At 43.5% G+C, this 23,870-nt stretch overlaps 1 protein-coding gene and 1 long non-coding RNA gene across 3 annotated transcripts in view; both read right to left on the bottom strand.

Moving 5' to 3' along the window:
• Window positions 1-16,207, bottom strand: part of LOC142827143 (uncharacterized) — a 29,517-nt gene extending 13,310 nt beyond the window's left edge. Inside the window, exons 1-2 of the long non-coding RNA XR_012901597.1 lie at window positions 10,468-16,207; window positions 6,489-6,633 (exon numbers count right to left, since the gene is read on the bottom strand). This is a non-coding gene — a long non-coding RNA (uncharacterized LOC142827143). The remainder of the gene's footprint in view (window positions 1-6,488; window positions 6,634-10,467) is intronic.
• Window positions 1-23,870, bottom strand: part of GALR1 (galanin receptor 1) — a 147,726-nt gene that overhangs the window by 89,606 nt on the left and 34,250 nt on the right. The gene's annotated exons all lie outside the window — the stretch shown is intronic.

The following is a 23,870-nucleotide window of genomic DNA, read 5'->3' as shown; positions in this document are numbered from 1 at the left end:
ACCTCAGCTCCTCCAGTTCAACTACCCTGGCCTCCAAAGCCCGGACACGGTCTCTGAGGGCCAGGAGCTTCTTGCACCGAATGCACACATATGCCACGCACCCATAGGGCAGGTAGCATATATGCTACACTGAGTTCAATAAACAGGATAGCCCCCACTTTGCTGCTGGGCTTCTGCCTGCATTCTCTCCTACAGCTACCTAGGTTATTGATAGGGTTTTTAGTTAAATCAGCAAGTTTTGATTAAAACCTTTAAACTAAACTATAAAGAATGGCAAGTGTACCTTGGTCCCTTCCCACTCCCCTTCCCAACTCCCTGTTCACAAAGCTCCCTGGTCTCTGACTCACTGCTTTATAAAACCCTGGCCTTCCTGATAGCCCCACCCCCTGACTGAGGCTCAGCCAATTAACAGAGACTTCTAGATTTCAAACCTTTAGAAGCTCACAACTTCCAACTGCCAGCCACAGCATACGCTCCTTCAAACAAACAAAACAAACAGACAAACACAAGCTCAGTACACAGCAAGTAACCCCCAAACACACAATTTAATTTATGGGGAATCCTGAATTGGGAAATGAAAATCCTTAGTCTTCAGTTAAATGGGACTTTCTTCCTCTAAGAATGATCTCCCTGATTAATGTTTGCCAAATAGTCATTTTCAAACTATATGCTTTTCTGACTAACTGAATGTCAACTGAGAAAGTATTCTCCATGTAAGGGCAGAATTATGGAACTCAAATGACCATGCTCGGAGTATTCCCTAATGCCAGCCCATCTAATCAAATTTCCATATTTGGCAATTGTGCTAGCCTTCAAACCATCACATAAAAAGGTCAATGTTGACCAATTACTCAACACAAATAATAGTAAGGGAGAAAGAATGTAAATTAAGATAGGTAAAGAGCTTAGTTAAACAATATTTAGATGTACTCAAATCAGCAAGGTTTGATGAAATTCACTGTAAGGTACTTAAGCATCAGGCTGAAGTAATCATTAGCTGGAGTAACCATTACCAATGCTCTTTCAAAATTCTAGGAAGATCGGTGAGGTTCCAGATGACTGGAGAAAGGCAATACTAGTATATATATTTTAAAAGAGGGCAAAGATGTCCCAGGGAATTATAGACCAGTCAGCCTAACTTCAATACCTGGAAAGATACTGGAACAAATTATTCAACAATCAATTTGTAAGTAACTGGATATAAGGGCTAAATACCGTGGATTTTTCAAGAACAATTTTTTTCTTTGACAGTGTTGCTTACCTACAGGATAGAGGGAAAGCAGTAGATGTGATATATCATGATTTTAATAAGGCTTTTAACACAGTCCCATGTGACGTTCTCATACACAAATTAAACCAATGTGTCCTTGATGGAATTACTATAAGGTGTGTGCACAACTAGTTGAAAGCCCTTATTCAAAGAATTGATATCAATGGTTCGCTGTCCATCTGGAAGGGCATGTCTAGTGGGGCACCTCAGGGATCAGTCCTAGATCCAATACTATTCAAGATTTTCAGAAATTATTTGGATAATGAAGTGGAAAGCATGCTTATAAAATTTGCATATGACACCAACTGGGAGGGTTTCTAAGCACTTAGGAGGACAGAATTAGAATTCAAACTTACTTTGACAAATTGAATAATTTGTCTGAATTCAACAAGATATAATTCAGTAAAGAGTGAAAAGGATACTTCACTTAGGAAGGAAATATTAAAGGAAAAAACTGTAAAATGGGAAAACTGGCTGGATGATAGTACAGTACTGCTAAAAGGATGTGGGGATTATTGTGGATCACAAATTGAATGAGTCAACAATGTGACATAGCTGTGAAAAGCTAATTTGAAAGACACAGGAGTTAACTGTTCTGCTGTATTCAGCACTGGTGAGGCCTCAGTTCTGGGTACCTCTCTTTAGGAGAAAGATGTCAACAAACTGGAAAGAATCCAGAGGAGAACAATAAAAATATTTTTAAGGGGGGGGGTTAGAAATCTAACCAATGAAGAAAGGTTAAAAAAAACTTGGCATAGTTAGTCTTGAGAGACTGAGGAGGAACTTATTGGATAAGTCTTCAAATACATTAAAGGCTGTTGTAAAGAGGATGGTGATCAATTGGTCTCCATATTCACTGAATATAAGTTAAAAAGTAATGGGCCTAATATATAGCGAGGAAGATTTAGATTAAATATCAGGAAAACTTTTCTAGCTATAAGGGGATTAAGCTCTGGCATAGGCTTCCAAGGGAGATTTTAAAGTCCCCATTTTTGCAGTTTTTTTAAAAACAGGTTGGAAAAACACCTGTCATGGTGTAGTTCACTTGGTCCTGCACATTACAGGGGACTAGACATGATGACTTCTTGAGATCTCTTCCAGCCCTACATTTGAGTGATAATATGATCATGCCAAAATTGGCAAAGCATAGCAGCTAATGAAGATAATCCCTCAAAATAGGTAGCTGTTTGTCAGGAAGATGTCTTTGTCCTTACAGCTAAATAGAGGATCTGACAGGTTCCCATGGGCTAGCTGTCAAAGACTTATTTCTGCTGAATATGACTTGACAGTATTTTGTAACACAATAATAGAGTGCATGGATTACAAAATACCACAAAGAGGGTCAAAAGTGGCTCAAAGAACAAATTGCTATCAATTTCCGTATGACAATACAGATTTATTGTTTATTATTTACATGAGCCATTTTTAGGATACCTTTAAGTAACTCAGGGTATGTCTACACTAGCCACCCTAGTTCAAACTAGGGTGGCTAATGTAGTCATTCAATCTTGCAAATGAAGCCTGGGATTAAAATATCCCGGGCTTTATTTGCATGTCCCCGGGCGCCGCCATTTTTAAATGCCCGGTAGTTCGAACTCCGTGCCTATGGCTACACACATCACAGGCTAGGTAGTTCGAACTAAAGCCCCTAATTTGGACTACGATTATTGCTCATTGCAGGAGGAGTAACGGTAGTCTGAATTAGGGGATTTAGTTCAAACTACCTAGCCCATGCTGCATAGAGCCGCCTGCACGGAGTTCGAACTACTGGGCATTTAAAAATGGCGGCGCCCGGGGACATGCAAAAAAAGCCTGGGATATTTTAATCCCTGGCTTCATTTGCAAGTTTGAATGACTATATTAGCCACCCTAGTTTGAACTAGGGTGGCTAGTGTAGACAAACTCAGTGACTATAGAGAATCCATTAATGCTGTCACTAATCATATAATTATTTACTGATTCAGAAACATGCCAGTGTGTCGACAGAAATCCGTTTAAAAAATTGTCCCAAAATAGGCTGGGTACAATGTGTTATTTTCATAAGAATTAGACACTGTTATGTCTTCAGCTGACACTGTCCTTTTTTAGGTTTTTGATGTGCTGAGCACAAAGAAGTTAAATTTACTGTACTTGGGTACAGTGTCAAAAATGCACCTATTTTTCCAGTATAAACACAAGAGTTACATGGGAAAAAAGACAAAAAAGAACTGTTGAAAGTTTTCAAAAGAGTGAGCCTCCAAACAACATACTGTTGCTCTATTTATGGTATGAAGCTCTCATCAGCTCGATCCAACTGCTGCTGAAGTCCATGGAAGTTGGATTAGGCATGAAACATCTAAGCAGTGTTATGTGTGATGGAAAAACTCATTCCTCGGTGACAGTACTAGAATGGCTCATAGCTCAGAGCACCAAACTCAGGTCAAGCTGTGAGAAATCAGGGCAGTCACCCCAGACTGGTCAGAGGCATATTTTATCATTAGCTTTCACAGGCCAGTAATGGAAGCACCCTCCTGCATCCCTATATTAGTTTTAGGTACAACAGACCTTCAGTCTCTCCAGCCCCATCCTTACTAACCAGACAGACTGGACTTTATGACTAAAACCAATATTTGCCACACATTATGTTACTGCCAGTCACATAAGGCCAGTCACTTAACCCAAGTCAAAATATGCTCCAGGTCCCACCAAAGACAATGCCGTAACCAATCCTTTAGTAAATGAAAAAAATACAGAGTTACAGCAAGGATAAAGCAAATAAAATACATTACTGGTGAGTTAGTTTATAGGTTTAAAATAAAAGCAGTGATTTAATGATGCAGGAATGAGATGATCACCAAATCTTTTGTATGCATATAGCCATTTCATGGAAGTTTGCGAACTGGTTTACACACACATACACACCCCGCCATGAAGTGCAAGAATACCAGAACGAGACCGACTCTGACAGGGGAGAAGTGAGTGGCAATTGCTCTATTGAAGCTTGCAACTCCAAACAGCTACCAGTCACTTTGTAATCAACTTAGAGTGGGGAAATCTACAGCGATGCAAGTAACCAAAGCACCTTCTGCTACACAGGGTAGTGACTCTGGCAAATGTGGAGGACATAGTGAAGGGCTTTGCCGTGATGGGATTCCCTAACTGTGGTAGGACAATAGATGGAATGCACAACCCTGTCTTGGCATCTGACCACTTTGCCGGAGAGTACATAAACAACAAGGGAAAATAGCCCTTGAGATCCATCAACATCTACAGAACCATTGAGAAGTAGGTGCCATAGGCACTGGTGGATCACAAGGGCGCTCTTTTGCCCACATCATATGGGATGGTTGGGAAGTATGCATAGTGTGCACATTTTTAGAAATTACTGCCTGTTTAGAAAGCTGCAACCTGGAACTTTCTTTCCAAACCAGAAAATTACCATGAGAGGCATTGAAATGCCAATAGTGATCTTTGGAGATCCAACCCACCCCTTGCTCCCATGGCTTATGAAACCATACATGGGCAGTCTGAACAGTTCGGCTACAGGCTGAGCAAGTCAAAAATGGTGGCAAAATGTGCTTCTGGGCATTTAAAGAGAAGGTTTCACAGTCTACTGACTAGGTTAGACCTCAGAGAAAAAAGTCAACCATACAAGATCAAATGTAGTGGTTACTCCTTGTGAAAAACAGGAGTAACAAAATTGACTTTAATTGCCTTTAAAATCAATGGCATGGGCTTGGTGATGTGGACTCATTGTTTAGAAATTTAACCTAATACAGCTAAGTTTGACCTAAACTCCCAGTGTAGATCAGGCCTTATACAAATGGGTGCAGATAAATGGGAGCAATGTAATAGCCAAAACCATTTTATTTACATGCAGTTTTACACATCAAATGAATTCACAACTAAACACTAACACACTTCATTCTTCTCGGATTATTTAAATATACAGACAGCAATAGCAGGTAATTGTAGTGCAAATATAAACCTTACTATGTCAACATCTCCCTTTGTTCTGATCTAACAAGCTGATACAATAAAATTAGAAACCAACTAGTTCATGGGACAAATGGATACAATAACATTAGTATTTCTTCTGATTTACTATAGAGCATGAAGAATAGGAAATAAGCAACAGGATATAGCCAAATTTAACAATCCAATTATATTTTACAAGTTAATTAGTTTGCTCATTACAATGTTTCTTTACATTCCTGTGAGGTTCACAGACAGGTGAACTGCTTATTGCTTTTAATCTACGATGGTTTCCCTACATTGTACTTGCTTTTCACTGATTGGATAATATCCTGAAATGCAACAACTGATTGCTCTCATAATTGTCTAACATTACGAAACTCTTAGCTTATATCTCTGGGTCTCATATGTGGTCATTAAGCATTTCCTGTGCATCTGAAGGTCCAGACCCAATGGTTCACATCCACACAAGCCTCGGTGCACACAGCAAAATTCATTCATTCAAGGGAACATTGCCCTTACAGCAATGCATTTTAAAGCAAAGGAACTCTTGTCCAAGACTTTGAAGCAGAGAGGATTCCAGACATACTTCCTTCAACTACCTTCCCTTAAGGGCCTTTCCACCTCACTAGAACATCCTGCATGAAATTTTCAAGCATTCCAGGACTATAGGCATTTTATGAGTAGTACCAGATGTATTAAAAATAGAGGGGAGAAATCACATTAATGCCAAAGAAATGGCTTGTATAATATATAGTGTCTAAAAGTCTTCATAAACAGTCTACTTAGTATTATCTAAGTTGCTACTGTGAATAAGCTATACAGCCGGTCCCTGAGTTACAAACGCGTTACAGACCAAACACTTGGCCGTAACTCGGAATGGTCGTAACTCAGAACCCATTGAGTTACATTGCGACTGTGCTGTTCGTAAGCGCGGATCACTTTCGTAACCCGGAGCCTGCATTTATGACCGCTTTGGTCGTAAGTGAGGATGATCATAAGTTGAGGTGGCTGTAAGTTGGGGACCGTCTGTATTGTACATTTCCTGAGTGTGTCCATCCTAGATGACCAGGTGAGGGGGCCACATAAGATAGATCAGGAGTCAACAACCTTTTCAAACCAGAGTCAAACTACATCAAAATTCAAAACAAGTTGTCAACAAAGAGACAATATAAGAATGCCCATTTGCATGACTGAAAATATGACTTAATATTATTCATATTTGACATGATGATTAATAATAGCATAAATGAAACGTACTCACAGATTTTACTTAATGGGAATTCTGCTGCTGCATCTGTTCGCACATTTCTTTGAAGTTTACATAATAACTGGTGAAATTCAGGTACTCACTCACAAAGTTATAGCAGAAACAGTGATTTCAGTGAAAAACAAAAATGACTAAAAGCCTGGAAAGGTTAAAAAAGATTAATTTAGAAAGATTAACTGTAGGCACACAAATTAAAAAAGTAATTAATTTAAAATTGATGAAGGAAAATACTACTTTACATGATATATTATTAATTTATGAAACTCATAGCCACATTTTGATGGACCTTAATAACACTGAAAAAAAGAATTATGCTTTTATATAAAATCAGAATATTGTCCACAGTTACATTATCTGTCATCAAAATATATTAGAGACTATAGATAATTGAACAATTCTGTCAAAAATATTTTTCACTGGAAAATTGGGTATTTGATAAGGCAGCATTTTTCATAAGAAGTTTCATTTTTTGGGGGAAAGCAGACTTTTTTGTCCAAAAAAAATGCCCAAGAATTTCAATTTGGAAATATTTCTATAGCACCTCAAGAGAGTTGTAGACTGCCTCATGGAAATTGAAATTAGGTAAGGCTTTCCCTTGGGGCACCACAGTGGTTGAGCAAGAGATGAGAGCATGTGCCTCATGGGAAATATAACCAGACAGGAAGCCCAGCCCATAGACAAGGAATGCAGTATAAGAAACCTGAACTACAATTCCCATGCAGCCCCATGGTAGCTGTTCCAAATCAATTTTTGTTTGTTTGTTTTAGACTGGAGATGGGGTTTGATTTTTTTAAAACCGAAAAGTTGACATTTTTAACAGATGATGATACTAACTGATTTTTGATCAAAAGAGGCATCAGTGACTAATCTTCAGCACATAAACTGAACATGCCTTAAGACAGCCAGGAGTTCCAGGAACAATTATGTGAACCAACTGCCCAAAGTTATAAAGAACTTACCCATAAGCCTGCTATTGCATTGACCATTATGAGCTCTTTATCCTACACCAGGCCACTCACATGTGAAACAGCAGAACAGAAGGACAGTTGGCCTTAACTGGCATGGTAATGTATATGTTGCAGAAATTAATCAAACTGAGGAGTAGGAAAGGGGTGTCATTATTGAAAACCAATAATGTTCCTAAGTATAAAAAACTGTGGGGAAAGCTAAGCAGAGGGAGAAATAAATTATCAGGGAGAGGAAAAAAGAAAATTTTGGCCTGGATCCACAATAGTACTTAAACTGCTAGCCCCAAATGTAGACATCTAAATCTTGTTTTTAGGCCTCAGTGTGATCCAAAAAAAACCTCACACCACTGCCACTTAATCCTGTAGTAGGTTCTTAAAACTCACTTGGTACCTCCATTTTTGCAGTAAAATTTCTGTAAAACTCACCTATAAAATCAGAAGTACCAAGTTCAGCACATACAGGCAGAACTCAGTGTCCAGCCAAGATCCAGATCAGATTCAACAACATCATTACATGAAAATATTGTACCGAAAGGGATAGTTTTAAATTGTTGGATGCCAAGTAATTTTATTTTTAAAAAGGCTAAAAATATTTAGTTCGGAGAAACAAGAAATGGAGGCCAGCTCTACTAACTGTTTCTCTTAGTGGAACTCACACCCCTGATTTGACAGTATTTAGTTAAAGGTGTTCTTATAGGCCTGATCTACACTAGATGGTAAGGCTGAAGTAAGATACGAAACTCAAGCTATGTAAATTACATCATTGCCGGCTGTCCACACAGCGGGAGGTCAACAGGAACAAACTCTCCTGTTGGCTTCCCTTACTCCTTATGAGGAACAGGAGAACCTACTTTAGAGAGCCATCATGATCAAGACCAAGCAAAATAATCACAATTATTAACCATGGTTTTTACTATTAAGGAAGGGAAAAGAAAATATGAAAATGAAACACAAGTGGCCAAATAGAAACAATAAACTGGTAGCTTCCATTAAAGTTTCTTTTGGATGTTTCTCTGTAGAGAGCTTTTTAACCAATATTGCACTCTTGAGAGTGAATGAACACTAGGGCTGTGACTAGACTGGCAAGTTTTTCCGGAAAATCAGCAGCTTTTCTGGAAAAACTTGCCAGCTGTCTACACTGGCCACTTGAATTTCCGGAAAAGCACTGACGATCTCATGTAAAATCATCAGTGCTTTTCTGGAAAAACTATGCTGCTCCCGTTCGAGCAAAAGTCTTTTGCCCAAAAGGGCCAGTGTAGACAGCATAGTACTGTTTTCCGCAAAAAAGACCTGATCGCGAAAATGGCAATTGGGGCTTTTTTGCGGAAAACCACGTCTAGATTGGCCACGGATGCTTTTCCACAAAAAGTGCTTTTGCGGAAAAGCATCCTGCCAATCTAGACACGCTTTTCCGAAAATGCTTTTAACAGAAAACTTTTCCTTTAAAAGCATTTTCGGAAATTCATGCCAATGTAGACGTAGCCTAGGGATACTTTTGTCTTAAGACCAAACTATATTAGTTCCCAAAATTATTGTAAATTCCATTTTAGTAACTTTTGAGAAACTTATAACTGTTTGGCTATGTCTACACTGGCGTGATCTTGCACAAAAACTCTTTAGCGCAAGAGTTCTTGCATTAAAGTAGTTGCACAAGACAGCATCTACACTAGCATATGCTTTTGTGCAAGAGCATCCTTGCCAGTGTAGATGCTCTCTTGTGCAAGAAAGCTCTGATGGCCATTTTAACCATAGGTCTTTTTTGCACAAGAAATTAATGTTGCCTGTCTACACTGGCCTCTTGTGCAAGAACAGTTGCGTAAAAGGGCTTATTCCTGAGCGGGAGCGTCAGAGTTCTGGCACAAGAAGGCCTGATTTCATACATTAGAACATCAGTTTACTTGTGCAAGAACACATGGCCAATGTAGACAGGCAGCAAGTTTTTGCGCAAGATCGCACCAGTGTAGACACAGCTTCATGAATAATTTAAGGCCATGTGAAGACCCTTTGTGATGGAGTGTCCACCCTACTCAAGATCTTAAGGAGCTAAGGTGGCCAGGTGGACCAATTAGCTACTTAAGCTGCTCCTGGAGGAAAAGCCAGGGAGCAAGGACTAATTAGAGATGAGGCTCAGGAACAGAAGGGGCTTGTATAAATCGCAGTAGATGAACTGTCAAGGCTGTTCCCCACTGTGGTGCTCCTAATGCAGAAGGTAGTAGCCTGCACGAGAGCTTCAAAATCTTGCCTCTACAGGCACTGGTTACAAAAACTTCCCCACAGAATCCCAATACACAGATTTTGGGGAATTTGCAGCCACCATCAAGTGCTTTGATCCCCTACAAAAAACCCAGGGGTGAACACTTGAAATCACCCCCAGGGGTACCCCCAAGCTCTTTTGCCTCAAAAGAGCTTGATAAAGCAAAGAGGAAAAAAAAGCTGCAGTCTCTGGTAGCTGGCCCCTCAGTCAGAACCATACTGATACACTCAGACAGACCTTCTAGGACACAAGATTCAAATCATCACCTTAAAATAAATTATTTTTATTACAAAACAAAAGAAACTTGATAAAGCATACTTGGTTGCTAGATGTACAGAGCAACTAAGGAAAACAAATTAAAAAACAGAAAAGTCTTATCACAATGTTTAGATGGTAGTAAATGGGGAGGGAAGGCATAGATTCACACAGAGCAGTTCAAATCAAATTACAAATTAAAGAATAATTACTCTGAACATGACTGGACTCACATTTCCCTGGTACTCACTTCTAGTTTTCATTTTGTTCAGTCCTTTTCCATGCCTTGAATTCCATGGGAGGGCATGGTAGTCCTGCCTGTGTTTAAATCATTCTGTGTCTCTCAATTCCTGGTTTAACTCTCCCCCCCCCCCCCCCCCCCACACACACACACACACACACACACAAGCAGGCAGTACACCTATATCCAATTCAAATGTCAACCCTCAATCTCAATTGATTCTCCCAGCCTCCTGGCCAATACTTTGCTATGTACCTGAGTTAACCCCTTAGTCACGGGGTGCTAGTCAGTGCTTCTCCAGTTCATGACATGAGCATAGAAGAAAAGCTGCAGAGAGAGGCAGAGGCTGTAGTCACTGTTAAGGTGAGAGAAGACAAGGTAAGCAGTAGCCCTGATAAATGGCAGTAAGCAGTAGGTCTGCAGACCTTGCCTGCTTATTGTAGATCCCTGGGCTTGATCTCAGTGCAGAAGTTGAGCCTAAGTTCTCAGCCAGTGGGGAAGAGACATCCACATTAATTCCTAGGGACAATGGACCCTGACGGATTTTGAAACCCCAGAAGAGGATGACTATAGTGATCCAGCCAAAGGGCCAAGCGATGACACGGGAGCAGTTGAGTCCTGAGAGAGCAAGAGAGAGTGACTAAGTGCAACTGCAGGAATCAGCCTGGCAGAGCTAATCCCCAGATGTGGCCAGAAGTCTCTCCAGTGGTGAGCAGATCAGCCTGTGACATTATCAAATTATTAATAATACCCTTGAAGAGTTTAACTGGGCAAATTAATCCTAATCAAATCCTATTAAATCAAAGAAAATTAGTTACTTAGAAGAAGTCATTTAAGGAGCTGTCTTAAGACAGGCCAGTTGTAAATGTTAAAACACTTAAATCCAATTAAATCCCACTGTTTCTGTTAATTAATGTTTAGCCTCTGACTCCTCTCCTGAAATATATGGGCTAATTATCTGATGGATAGCAGCAGAACTGTTCATTTAAGTTATAAGCATGTTCATACCCAATAAAACCTTTTCAACTGTTTAAATCCACTCCTCTGGCCTTTTCTCAATGATTTGTGTTGAATTTTTTTTTATTGGAGGTGGAGATGTCTCTTACGCTGATTTCTTGACTTTTTTCTATTTTTCTTATCTGTCTATGGCATCTTCATTCTAGAGATGGATGAATTGTTGTATGCTTTCTGTCAAGGTAGAATAGCAGGGTGCTCACTTGATTTTTTTATACCTTTATCCTGACTATTTCCATGAAGTTATAGGAAACACGTATCTTTCTGACTTGCTTAGATTCAAACTGGCTGTGTCATTCTTTGTTGGCTCAGTGCCTTCATGGGTAGTCCTTAGATGCCTCTTGTGACGACGCGTTGGGGGTCCCCCGTCTCCTGCACCCCGAAATGGCACAAACAGACTCCACCAGCCAGTGGAATTGAGGGTGGTTTATTGCTCCTCCAGGATACAGCACAGCACAGATGTAATCTGGTTACAGGAACTGGGGCTAAGAGGCCTCAGTGCTCCCCTTGAGATAGGGGAGTCCCAGCCTCCCTCCCCAGCTCCTTCTCCCCTGCTTTCCAGACAGGAACTAACCAACTCTCTTCCAGCCCTGCCCCCCAGCCAGGGCAGCATTCCACCTTCCTTTGTTCCTCTCCATGGGGGGTGTCTGGCCACTGGTTTGCATAGTGACTCATCCTGTTTTGCTGGGTCGTGGTACCCACGGCAGCCAGTGGGGGTTACCCCAGAGCCAGCAGCATAGAAACCAGCCAGGTACCCCCACTACGTCACACCTCTTCATCTTATGGATATCATAAAATCACAGGACTTGAGGTTCCTTTTGGAGATCATCTAGTCCAGCCCCCTGCAATCATGAAAGTATTATTTAGCTCATCCCTGACAGCTGTTTGTTTAGCCCCCTCTTAAAAACCTTCAGGGATAGACCTTCAACAGCCTGAGATTCCGCAACTTCCCTATGTAATTTATTCCAGTGCTTAATGGCTCTAAAAATTAGGAAGTTTTTCCTAATATTCAACCTAACCACCAGCATTCCCTGTAAGCTGTGCACTTGTACCACCACTCGGGAGAGATTCAGTACCGCCCATTAACAGAATGTCCACAGCTAGGTTTTTTGTTTCTAGAGGTGGGCACATTTGCACATGCCTTAATGCACATAAAAAAATGTGTTCCACACATGGATGGAAAATATCTGCGAGAAAGATTAGCAAGAGCATAGCTAACCATTGATGTTGCAATTTAAGCCCCATGGCTGCTTGTCCTATCCTCAAAGGTTAATGAGAATGCAGTGGGGTCAATAGCCTTGCTGGGCCCTTGGGCAAGGAGGAGGAGGCAGCTCCAAGCCCCTGAAAGAGCCAGGGCCTCAGGCAGAAGGGGCAGAGAAGGGGCTAGCCTCCCCCAGACAGCTCTCAGTGTTGCATAGATAGTGTGAACTTTGTATTTTAATTAACATATGTTGCACCTCCCTCAACCGGGACTCTCTGGTCCGTCATCATCTGTGGTCTGACATGACCACAGGTGTCCCTGGATGAGAGCTCTGGTGCAGGAGGGCCAGCAGCTGGGATCCTGGCACAGTCCAACAAGGCTGATGGCAGGGGGGCCATGGCAGCCTGGGACACGGTGGAACCGCAGCAACGTTGGTGGGGCAACCCAGCCAGGGCAGCCCAGCCAGGGCTGCCAGCTTGCTGGTAGTGGGGCTGGTACCATGGCAGCTCAGAAAAGGAAGTGCAGATGGGGCCACAGCAGCCTGCCAGAGGCAGCCCAGCAATCTGATTAGGGCCACGTGCTGCAGGCGGCAGGACTGGGTCTGTATGCCACCAGGCAGCACAGCTGGGGTCGTGGCAGCCCAACTGACAGCAGGGGTGGGGCAGCCCTGTCGCTAGGCCGGATCAGGTAAGGAAGGGGGAAGGAGAAGAGGGACAGACCAAGAAGAAGTAGTATGTTTGCAGAGAGACGGTCCTAGGAGAGCATTTGGGAAGTGGTGTAGGGAAAAGGCTACAGTCTTGGGGTTAGAGGGAAAAACCCAAGCAGTGACCACTGCCTAGAGTCTCTGGGCTGGAGCCCAGAGTAGTGGGCTGGTCCAGGTTCCCCTCAACCTCCCCGCAACACAGAAAGACCGGATTCTGGAAAAGGAGATCCAGGGTTATGCAGGGATCTCCCTCTCCCAAAGCATTGACTTTGCCAGTGATGAAAATGACTCCGTAAGCTGCAACCCTGACCTCTAGAAAAACATAAGAGGCAGCATGAAGGATCACAGCAAGCCTCTGAGGCATCTAACTGGTTAAGAAGCGCAGGACCCATGGGGCACAGCCAGAACCTTGCCACAGCAAGCAAATGTCAAATTAATCTATGGGTAGTTTGGGAAAGTATCCAGTGGTGACATTCTAATAAATGGTTACCAAAGCCATATGGCTTTATTTCTGGTCCCTAACTGGATGAACGAAACTCTTTAGCAGGAGAACAATCAATAACAAATGGATATTTTGAAGAGATTCCCTGAACACAACAATGCGACCTTTGATCATGTTTTTTCAAGGAGGTTTGCATCTTGAGAATGGGTTTGTTTGTCAATGGCCTAGTCAAATCTCAATTATGCCTTCTGAGTATTTCATATTAAAGTTGCAGTGGAAATTATGGGCGTTCTCAAAGATGGTGATCTCTGCTGATTCCCTGACTTCTCTTTTTACTTTTGTATGCTGTTTACAGGAAAGTGCTACTTAATGCTGCACTTTAAAAAAAAAAAATTTAAAAAGTTTTGTGATTATCTAATGGTCGGTAATATCTTTCAATAACAAATTATGACCCCTTGAAATAAGAGTGAACCAAATGTGGACCTCTTATTCCTGAACAGATTTGTAAATGCTTATTATTTTCTCATTGTTGAACCATCTCTAGTTAACATAAATAATTTTTCATCCTATTGCAGAAATACAGATCTGCTCATTTCTGGCTTTCAAAGATGACTGTGCAAGAGCCATTAATTTGGTAAGTATAATGCATATAGCTTTATTTTGTATAGCACTGTTCATGCAAATGCAAGTTGCTAAAAGGATTATATTTGTATGGTGGTCTTACATGAGTGCACTTCTATTAAAGGCCTTATATAAAACTTTCTTCACTCTCTATAGAAGAAGCAGTATGGCAAATTAATAGAATGTTGGCTTGGGACTTGGGAGACCTGGGCTGTATTGCCTTCTCTGCCACTTCCCTCCTGGATAACTTTAGGCAAGTCTCTGCATCTCTCTATGCCTTAGTATCCCCATCTATAAAATGGAGACACTTACTGCCTTTGAAATTGACTGATTAAAAACGTTATATAACAGATAAATGTTGATTAACCAAATCTCACATGCAAAGAAGTAGTTAGTCTGTTTAAAATGCAGAAGGGAATCTGCCTAGAAACTCCCTCCCTCCCGGATGATCCAGGAAGTGATGCAGGTGGTTCATAATAGTAATCATACTTATTAATTTCTGATTCAGTTAAGTCTGGAAAGATTTTGGTGAGCCATTTACTGCTGGAAATGCTACCATTTTGGATTATATCACCATGGCCTTTAAAGATCTCATCATATTTTGGCAACAGTAGTAGGGATGCTAGCCCATACTTCCTGGCCAAATTCTGATTGACACCTGATTCTACATTCTGTTTTATTTCCATGGGAGCTTGAATATCTTTTGATGAATTGGATCATTGTTCTCCTGTCCCAGATTGTCATATGTTCCTCAGTATATTGTGTTAAACAGCTATCCTGTTCCATTCCAGATGTGATCGTAATTCCTAACTATGTTAATCACCATGGTATACTTTGGAATGCAAGGTATTATGTAACTGTAGGGACACGTTGTTGTGTAGTTTATGTGAATACTGGCAACATGGTATTTTAATGGAAACATGAATGGTGGATTAATTTTCAGAAAGTAAATGTTATCTAAATTGACAGATTCACCATTTATGAGAACTCTTGCTGGTTCTGATTACAAATATTTACCATTACTGCTTTTTCTTCGGCGAACATAATACATCTGTCTTATTCAAAAGAAAAAAAATTAATGTGCTCCTTCACAGATATGTCACACATTAATGGAGTCTGTAGTATAAACCATTTGAAGAAGAATCCCCTTTTGAACAGCAGAGAGGGAGAGAGAAATCTCTTAATAGTGGTGAGACCTGTGATATATCAAAATGACACATTTCTGTCATTCATAGGTAGATAAATTTCCAACTGTGGGTCAACAATGCTAATAGTCTGTTTCAGTCTTTCTGTAACATATTGTGCTGGAAGTGAGGTGAGGTTCAGATGCTCATAGGGAGCTTCATGTGGGATTCTTTTAGGCATCCCAGGTATACACACTGCATCATCCTTTGAGAGAAAATCAAAGTGTTGGTGAAAATCAGTGTTGGCTAAAAACACTGGAATAAGTTGCCTAGGGAGGTTGTGGAATCTCCATCTCTGGAGATATTTAAGAGCAGGTTAGATAGACATCTATTAGGAATGGTCTAGACAGTACTGGGGCTTGCTGTGGAAGCAGGGAACTGGACTCGATGGCCTCTCGAGGTCCCTTCCAATTTTTATGGTCTATGATTGATTCTAGGATTCTATGATGATTCACCATGCTCTGCTTTTGGTGCTCAGCCATCTTTACTGGTTGGAATAGTGTTGGTGGAGTCTAGGTCTGACTCATGCCATCATTGCTGTGGTGGCTTAATAGAAGGAGCAGTTCCTGTGCTCCCCTGAATATAGAGATTTCAGACGAGTCTATCCTTGGAGTGTGTAACATTCTGACTTGTCACACTTGCACTAACATATACCTCATGCCTTGTGAACCATGTACAAAAAGTGGCCTTTTTTTTAAAAAAAATTTCCTCTGTGTCTAGACTGCTGCCGCATTCTTTTGAAAGTAAATCGAAAGAACACAGCAGTTTTTTCGACTGTGGAAAACCTCGTTTTCAAGGAAGAACACCTTTTTTCGAAAGTGCTCTTTCGAAAAAAGGCACTATGTAATGCAAACTGTGCTTTTTGAAAGAGAGCATCCAGGCTGCCTGGGTACTCTCTTTTGAAAAAGCGAATTGCTTTTTCGAAAGTACTGGTTGTAGTCTAGAAGCTCTTTTTCGAAAGAGGCTTGCAGTCTAGACGTAGACTCAGTAGTGGCAGAAGGGTCATTCTCAGTGAGTTAGGATGTCTCATATCACTCAGAAACAAGGCCTCCAATTGGTTTATGCTCAAGAGATTGCTGTTCAGGGCTCAGTTAGAAGTGTAGTAATAACTGTAACTCAGGCCCCCTGTGATGTAAGGCACAGGATCAATATTACACAGGGAAAAATATTCATTGACTCAACAGTAATATGAAAGAACCTCAGGAAGGATGGAAAAGTAAAGAGATTGACTGAGTCCAGATCATCAAAACTACTGAAATCAATGGAAGGTAAGTGCCTAAATACCTTGTGAGGAATTTTTAAATAGAGTGGAGATTTTCAAAGAGAATTTCCTAGTCTTTGAGCATTGTTTGCACCAGTGCCAACTTTGAGCTCCTGGATGGGGTGAGGGTGGAGATGGGGGTGGGGATGGAAGATATGCTCCACCCTGGCTCTGCTCCAGGCCCTGTCACCATTCCACCTCTTCCCCAAAGTCCCTACTCTGACTCTTCTTGCCCTGCCTCTGCTCTTTTCCACCCCCACCCTCTGCACCTCCTGAGCACAGCCGAACAGCTGATCGTGGCAAGTGAAAGACACTGGAAGGCAGAGGGAGGAGCTGATCGTGGAGCTGCCAGTGGGTGCTCAGTGCCCTCTATTTTTTTTCTGTGGGTGTTCCAGTCCCTCTCCTCCCCATCACCCATAGAGTTGCTACCTATGATTGTTTGATTTTTAGTGTTGAAATATGGGGTGCTTTTTCTCCACCCATAGTAACATATATTTAAACAATCTCATAATTTGATGTGATTTTTTTTTCAGAACAGTGGCTGCAGGAGGTGGGGAGGGGAAGGGAAATCAAAGGGGGTAAAAAGAAGAACAAGATTTCATGTACAACAAATGATCACACCACTGTCTGCTATTATTCCTACCATGGCAAACCCATTCTTTCACTGAATGTATGTCAAGGCCAAAACCTCAAACCCCATTAGTTACATCTGAAACTCCATTATCATATTTCAGACAATGTCCTCCAGTCTGACTATAGGGGATTGTACTGCATTATCTGAGTGCTAGAATTTTCCACAGCCAGATCACAGCATCATCATTTTTTTAAATGTGACATAAATATTAGCTGCAATATTTTATTCAGAATTATAGGTTTGTAAACACATTTATCCCCTCTTTCCTCCCATTCCCTAGAGAATGATACTGCTGGGCCTTCTAGGTAAAACCATGATTTTGGGACATCATTTTAGCAATAGCTGGTTAGTTATTCCACTCATGGTTCAATGTTAATTGAAATCTAGATTATGCCTTTTCTCCCTGATGGTGCAGAAGTGGGAGAAGTCTCCCTCCTTAATCTTAAAGGGGCCAAACACATCTACGATCTTTGCTCTACAGAGCTAGTACCACTCGTCAAGTGTTTGGAGAGGAGGCAGCATGCAGAGACATGATTCTATTGAGTTTGGTACGAGCTGATTCAAAGAGAGTAATTCATGAAAACTTAATGACTCAGGTCCTGTAGTCCTACCATACTTCTCATCCAGGCAAATTCCCTACTGATTCCCCATAGGGAATGTTGCATGAATAAGGGCTGCATATTTGAGTCATCGGCTATATATTTGATATAGTTTGCGTGTCTGTCTGTGCATGAATCTGTTCAAGAACTCCTAAACAGAAAGAGGTAGGATCACCACATTTAATATGCAGCTTCCTCTTATCATAACTAGGAGGTAAGGGCTTGGTTGTGTGAGGGTAGCTGAAGCTTCCTCCTCCCCCAATTCATGTGGGGGGCACATAAAACCATACAGAAAAGAGACAGAATCGCTAGGCAGGTGAAAGGGGCTGGCTGGGGGTGCACCCTCCCCCAGGATGTCTTATCCCCAAGCTTCGAGGGAGTGCAAGGAGAGGAGAGCTGCAGTCCCCCCCAATTTGTATGGGAACATTACTGGCTGTTCTTCCTCATAGAACAAGGAGAAAGAGCACAGTTTGCTACATTCCTCACCCTGGACGGGGAGCACAGGGAGCAGATGAATCTGGACCCGCTCCAGCCAGGGGACATGTACCCTTGCTCCGGCTGTGCCCATGGGAGCGGCAACATCTGTGGAGAGACACTTCTCACCTGGCTCCAAGTTACTGCAGTGAAAGGGGGCTGGAGTAGTCCTCTCTCCCAGGGGAAAGCTGCATCCTGAATTCCTCATCCCCACCCCAGAGCAATGATTTAAATGAAGAAAAACACAAATTAATTGAGTTAAGGACCCAAGCAATGCAGGGTAAGTCTGCTAGTACCTTATAAAGCTGAAGAAGTTGTTTTGTCTCCTCTGGGATCAGTGATTATAAAATGATATTCATCTACCACATCAGTTCAGGTTATTGGAACATCACTGTAGTGTGGTTTGTACAGTCTCCTTTTTTCCTCTTTTATTTAATTCAGGCGGAAATAAAAGACCATTGGAGCCAGCATATTGAGGGATTGATTGTTTCATTACTGTGCTTACCCGAAAAGTTGAAACAAAATAGAATGTCAGCTGAGGCAAAGAGGGAGATATTCCATGAACCTTTCCTGTCTTGCTTGTGTTGTCAAAAAATCAGGCTGCAAGGTCTGAGGTACAAAAAATGGCTCCCATGATCCTGGTATGAATTGGATGGCTTATTCATCATGGTCCAAAGAATTCATTTGCACCTGTCTTGTAGCATATAGGGGGGGAAAAAGCTGTTAGATTGATGTAGCTGGAAATGTTAGTGGAACGAAGAGCTGGCATAGCCAGTTCCTACAGTCACTTCCCTTTCTACAAACCACATGGATCATACTGGGGCAGGAAGGCAGGGGATAGGGCATGGCTTAAGTGACCTGTGTTCTAGAAACACCCAATTGGCAGACAATTTTTTTGGGGGCCATTGTCAGCTGGTACCATTAAAGGGCAGATTGGCCCAGAGACTCAGGAAGCCATAACCATACACCTGCACTGAGCAAAGGTCAAAGCACAAGAGAATCTGGACCCACATTTTTAAAATGGAACTGCAAGACATTGGGGAATTGGGTAAATTCTGCACTGACTTACACCTCAGCTCATGCAAAATGTCACCCACCATATTTAAACATAATGCTAGATGATGTATGTCAATATGACATAGTTTGAACTTTGGTTTATGCTTTAACTAAATTAACACGTGACTCATTTTGCAATAACTTCAAAGTTGCAATAATCTCCGTGCTCAAACAGCATACATATCCTGCCTAGGGTTTTACTTTTATAGCAGCTTTCTAATTCTATAGCAACTTTAAAAAACATCACATTTTCTTTATTGAGGTAAAGAGGTAAACCTTAAGGTTTTCCATATATACATGATGATCATCACTTTGTGTAACTACTGCAGAGTGAACAAGCCGAGGGCAATAGTGGTAAAAAAGTAATGAAGTGAAAAAGGGGAAAACAGGATAATGCCATTTTATGTCTGTCATTATAATAATTATAAGAATAATTTTGTGTACCAAGATTTTTAATTCTTTCTTCAGGGTGTTTTTTGGGGATGTACTCCATCCGCATACATAGCTGAACTTACCACATGTATAAGGAGAGCATTTTTAAAAACTAAACAAACATTTAGAGGATCTATTTTTTACTTTTGCTGTCTGTATAGCTCTTATAATATTAATTCCAGTAATAGACTGTGAGGCTAGAAGGGATCATTATGATAATAAAATCTGGCATGCTGCATAACACAGACCATGAAATTTCACTCAGTGATTACCTTCATCTAGCCCAGTAATTTGTGATTGAACTACAGCATACCTTTTGGAAAGATATCTAAAGTAAATTAAAAGACTTCCAAAGTGATAGAAGATCTAACATATATTATTTCGTAAAGTATTATAAAGGTTAATTGCCCTCAGTGTTTTAAAAAATTGTATCTTATTTCTGGATTGAATGTTTATAGCTTTGCTTCCAGCCATTGAATCTTGTTATGTCTTTGGTGCTATAGGGCTCTTTATCTAGCAGACAGAGATCTTCTCCCCTTGTTGACTATTGGAGTATGGTCAAGTCATCTCGTTGGGAAAATAAAGAAATTTAGCTCTTTTAATCTCTCCATTGTAAGATATGTTTTATAGACCTTGAATCATTCTTGTAGTCCTTTTATGAACACTTGCTGTGGCAGCATCAGTTTTAAAGTATGAACATCAAACCTGGTTATAACCTTTCTGAGGGAATGTCTAGACAGCAAAGTTATTTCAAAATAAGTTTCCTGGTCTACACAGCCAAACCGCTATTTCGAAATTAATTCGAAACAGTGGAGCACTTATTTCGAATTTGGTAAACCTCATTCCACATGGAATAACACCAATTTCAAAATCGCTATTTCAAAATAAGTGCTATGTAGACACTTATTTCAAAACTAGCCAATTAGCCCATCACAAGACAGGATTTTCAGGTCTCTCCTCCACATCGGTCTTCTCTCCTGAGCCTCCGGTCTCTCGCTCCATCTCTTTCTTTCTCTCTCTCCTCCTACTGCCTCCCCCCTCTCTCTCAGCTCTCCTCCGCCCCTGCCTCTCTCTCTGTCTCTCTCTTTCTCTTCTCCTCCCCCTCCTGCCTCTCACTTGGGGGACCGAGGACCCCAAACGGTCGCTTGCGCCACTTGCTCCCCCGCGGCGGCCCAGCTGAGCAGCACAGAAGTCATCCGAGCACCACAGCAGGAGGTGAAGGGGGGCGGGGCGGTAACATTCATGGCCATGGGGTGGGGTCTGGAGCCGCTGTCATGCCGCACATCACCACCCCGCCCCCCTTTGCCTCCCGCCGTGGCGCTCAGCTGACTCCTACATCGCTCAGCCAAGCCACCACGAGGGAGTAAGATGAGCAAGCGGCCGTTTGGGCCCCGCAGTCCCCATGCAGCACAGGGGTGCTGCATGGGGAGCATGGGGCCCAAACAGCCACTTGCGACGCTTGCTTACCTGTGGCGGCCTAGCTGAATGGCGCAGAAGTCAGCCAAGTGCCACCGTGGGAGGCACAGCGCCGCCCAGAGGGAATGGCCAGCATTTCAGCGTTATGGAGTCACAGACATTGGGCTTTTTGAAATAAGGAGCCTCCAGCCTTCCGAGGGTGCCCTGGTGGCCACTCTGGGCACAACCAGGAAAACTCCTCTCCCTCCCCGCGTCTCTGGAGTCATTAAAGGGGTAGAGTCTGGCCACTGTGCCTGTGCCAGCTCCAGGCCTCCCAGCCCGGAGTCAGCAGTCATTGTCCCTGACCCAGTGGCCCCACAACATGAGCCAGCAAGCCACCGGCAGCCAGCCCTCCACCACTCCCCAGTCACCCAGCTCCCAGGAGCCTGCCAGGGGCCACAAAAGGCAGGTGCCTTCCTGGTCTAGCACAGAGATCATGGACCTGATTGGAGGCCTCCCCCAACCTTCAATGTCCATGATCTCTGCACTAGATGCAGGAACGTGGCTGTCTACAGGAGGATGGCTGACAGCCTGGCCACCAAAGACCACATGCGCACCCAGGAGCAGGTGCACATGAAAATCAAAGAGCTGTGGCAGGGATATGCCAGGGCCACAGGGGGCAGCTCCCAACCCGGGGCAGACCCACACACCTGCCCCTATTTCGATGCCCTGGACCGCATCCTGGGGCAGAGGGCCGTGACCAGGGCATCAAGAAGGAGGCGGAGGAGAGCCAGGAGCCAGAGGAGGCCATCATCACCACCCCGATGAGCCAGGACCCTCGAGCTGCCCCAGAGGACCTGTCGCCGGTGTCATCTCAGGCCAGCGAGGCAACAATAGGTGAGTGCCATGACTGTCCCCTTATGCGGGAGTCGGGGGGGGGGGGAGGAAACCAGGGACTGCGTGTGTGGGCCTTGCTGTCCACGGATCACGCAGCAACCTGTGCATGTGCGATCATGTGCCATGCCACCCCTGTGCATGTGACCCCAGCTGGCTGCCGCAAAGGGGCCTTACTCTGTTAGCCACACGCGTGTGTGAGGAGGCATGACATTCTTCTGACTGGGGTGGGACACAGCAGGACACCCTCCCTCCACAAGGCCACTCTACACAGAGGCAGGGGACATCTCCCGCCACCCACCCACCCACACTATATACACCACAGGGGCATGGGTGTGGTCTCGAGGCAGCGCCCACTCCTGGGGATAACAGGACATTCTGACCATGGCCTCTGTGCAAGCACATCGGCTCTGATAGTGCAGGGCACGGTCATCCTCACCTTGCAGAGAGGGGATGGGCTTCATCCACTGTGTCCCCAGGGATAACTGACCACTTCTCTTGTTTCTCCACAGCTGCACCAGCTGCACATGCAGGGCGCACCACCCCACCCGGGACATCCTCCTGCACCCAAGGGCTCCACAGGCCCACCCGTGCAGTGGAAGGGTACCAACAGCAGCACCTGGGGGCACTGCGAGCCCTGCACCGCACCCTCCAGCACTGGGTGCAAGAAGACCTGCAGCTCCAGTGGGAGCAGCTTGCCCAGGGCTGTGCCATTTGCCAGCACCTGCAGACCCTGGTGCAGAGCGTGCTGCCTCCTGTCGCTCCAGCACCTGCTGCCTCCCCAGCTACCGCTCCTCCTCCCACTCCTTCTCCTCCTGCTTCTCCCTCCACCTCCTCCACGCCCTCCATCCCCTCCCCATCCCCCCAGGGATGCTGAGGCCTCCGCACCCACGGTGCTGGGAGACAGTTGGCCCGGCGAGACTCCCAACCGTGAGCCCTGAGCTTCTCCTCCCCCTTCTTCCCCTTGCTTCCACCTTCTAGCTCCCTCCTCCCAGGTTTCCCCCTCCTCTCTTCCACCCTCTCTCTCCCTGCTCCCTCCTCCTTTCCCCAGTCTCACCAGAGTTTCACTCCCCCTCCCTCCATTTTCTTAAATAAAGAGAGTTTGTATTTATGAAAATATGTGTATTTTATTTTACATGAGGAAGGGGGGTTAGGGAGCTGTAAGTGGAAGGACGTGAGGGAGGAATGAGGCACTAGCCCCCAGTGGGACAGACCAGGGAGACATTTAGTGCTCCTCAGGATGGAAGCTCTCCCACAGGGCCTACTGGATACTGACAGCCCCCCGATGGACCTCCCAGATGGCAGCCTGCAGAAAGTGCAGCCAGGCTCGCAGCAACGCATCCAGGAGAAGCACCAGAGTGCCCAGGGACAGCTCTGGCTCCATATTGCAGAGTGCTGTGATGTCCCGAGTGAGGACAACCAGAGCACGCCGAGATAAAAATGCTTTGCTGTCCCTCATCGAGGTAGGCAAGCAAGCAGGGAAACCTGAGAACCGGCTGTCTGGGGGGGGGGGGCAGGAAGTAGGGGCCTTTAAGCGCAGATCTGAGAAGCCCCACACAGTAAGTCCCGACCTGGTGCCCAGCCGGAACTGGTTCCAGCCAGCCTCAAATGCGATTCAGAGTACACTCAGTGTGAACGCGCTATTTCAAAATAGCAAAATGCTATTTTGAAATGCATTTTGTGTGTAGATGCTTTATTTCAAAATATCTTATTTTGAATTAACTATTTCGAAATAAGATATTTCAAAA

The sequence above is a fragment of the Pelodiscus sinensis genome, chromosome 2, assembly GCF_049634645.1.
Source record: "Pelodiscus sinensis isolate JC-2024 chromosome 2, ASM4963464v1, whole genome shotgun sequence".
In the NCBI taxonomy this organism is placed as follows: Eukaryota; Metazoa; Chordata; order Testudines; family Trionychidae; genus Pelodiscus; species Pelodiscus sinensis.
Note: the sequence above shows the minus strand (reverse complement) of the source record. Positions and strands in the feature narration are given on the sequence as shown.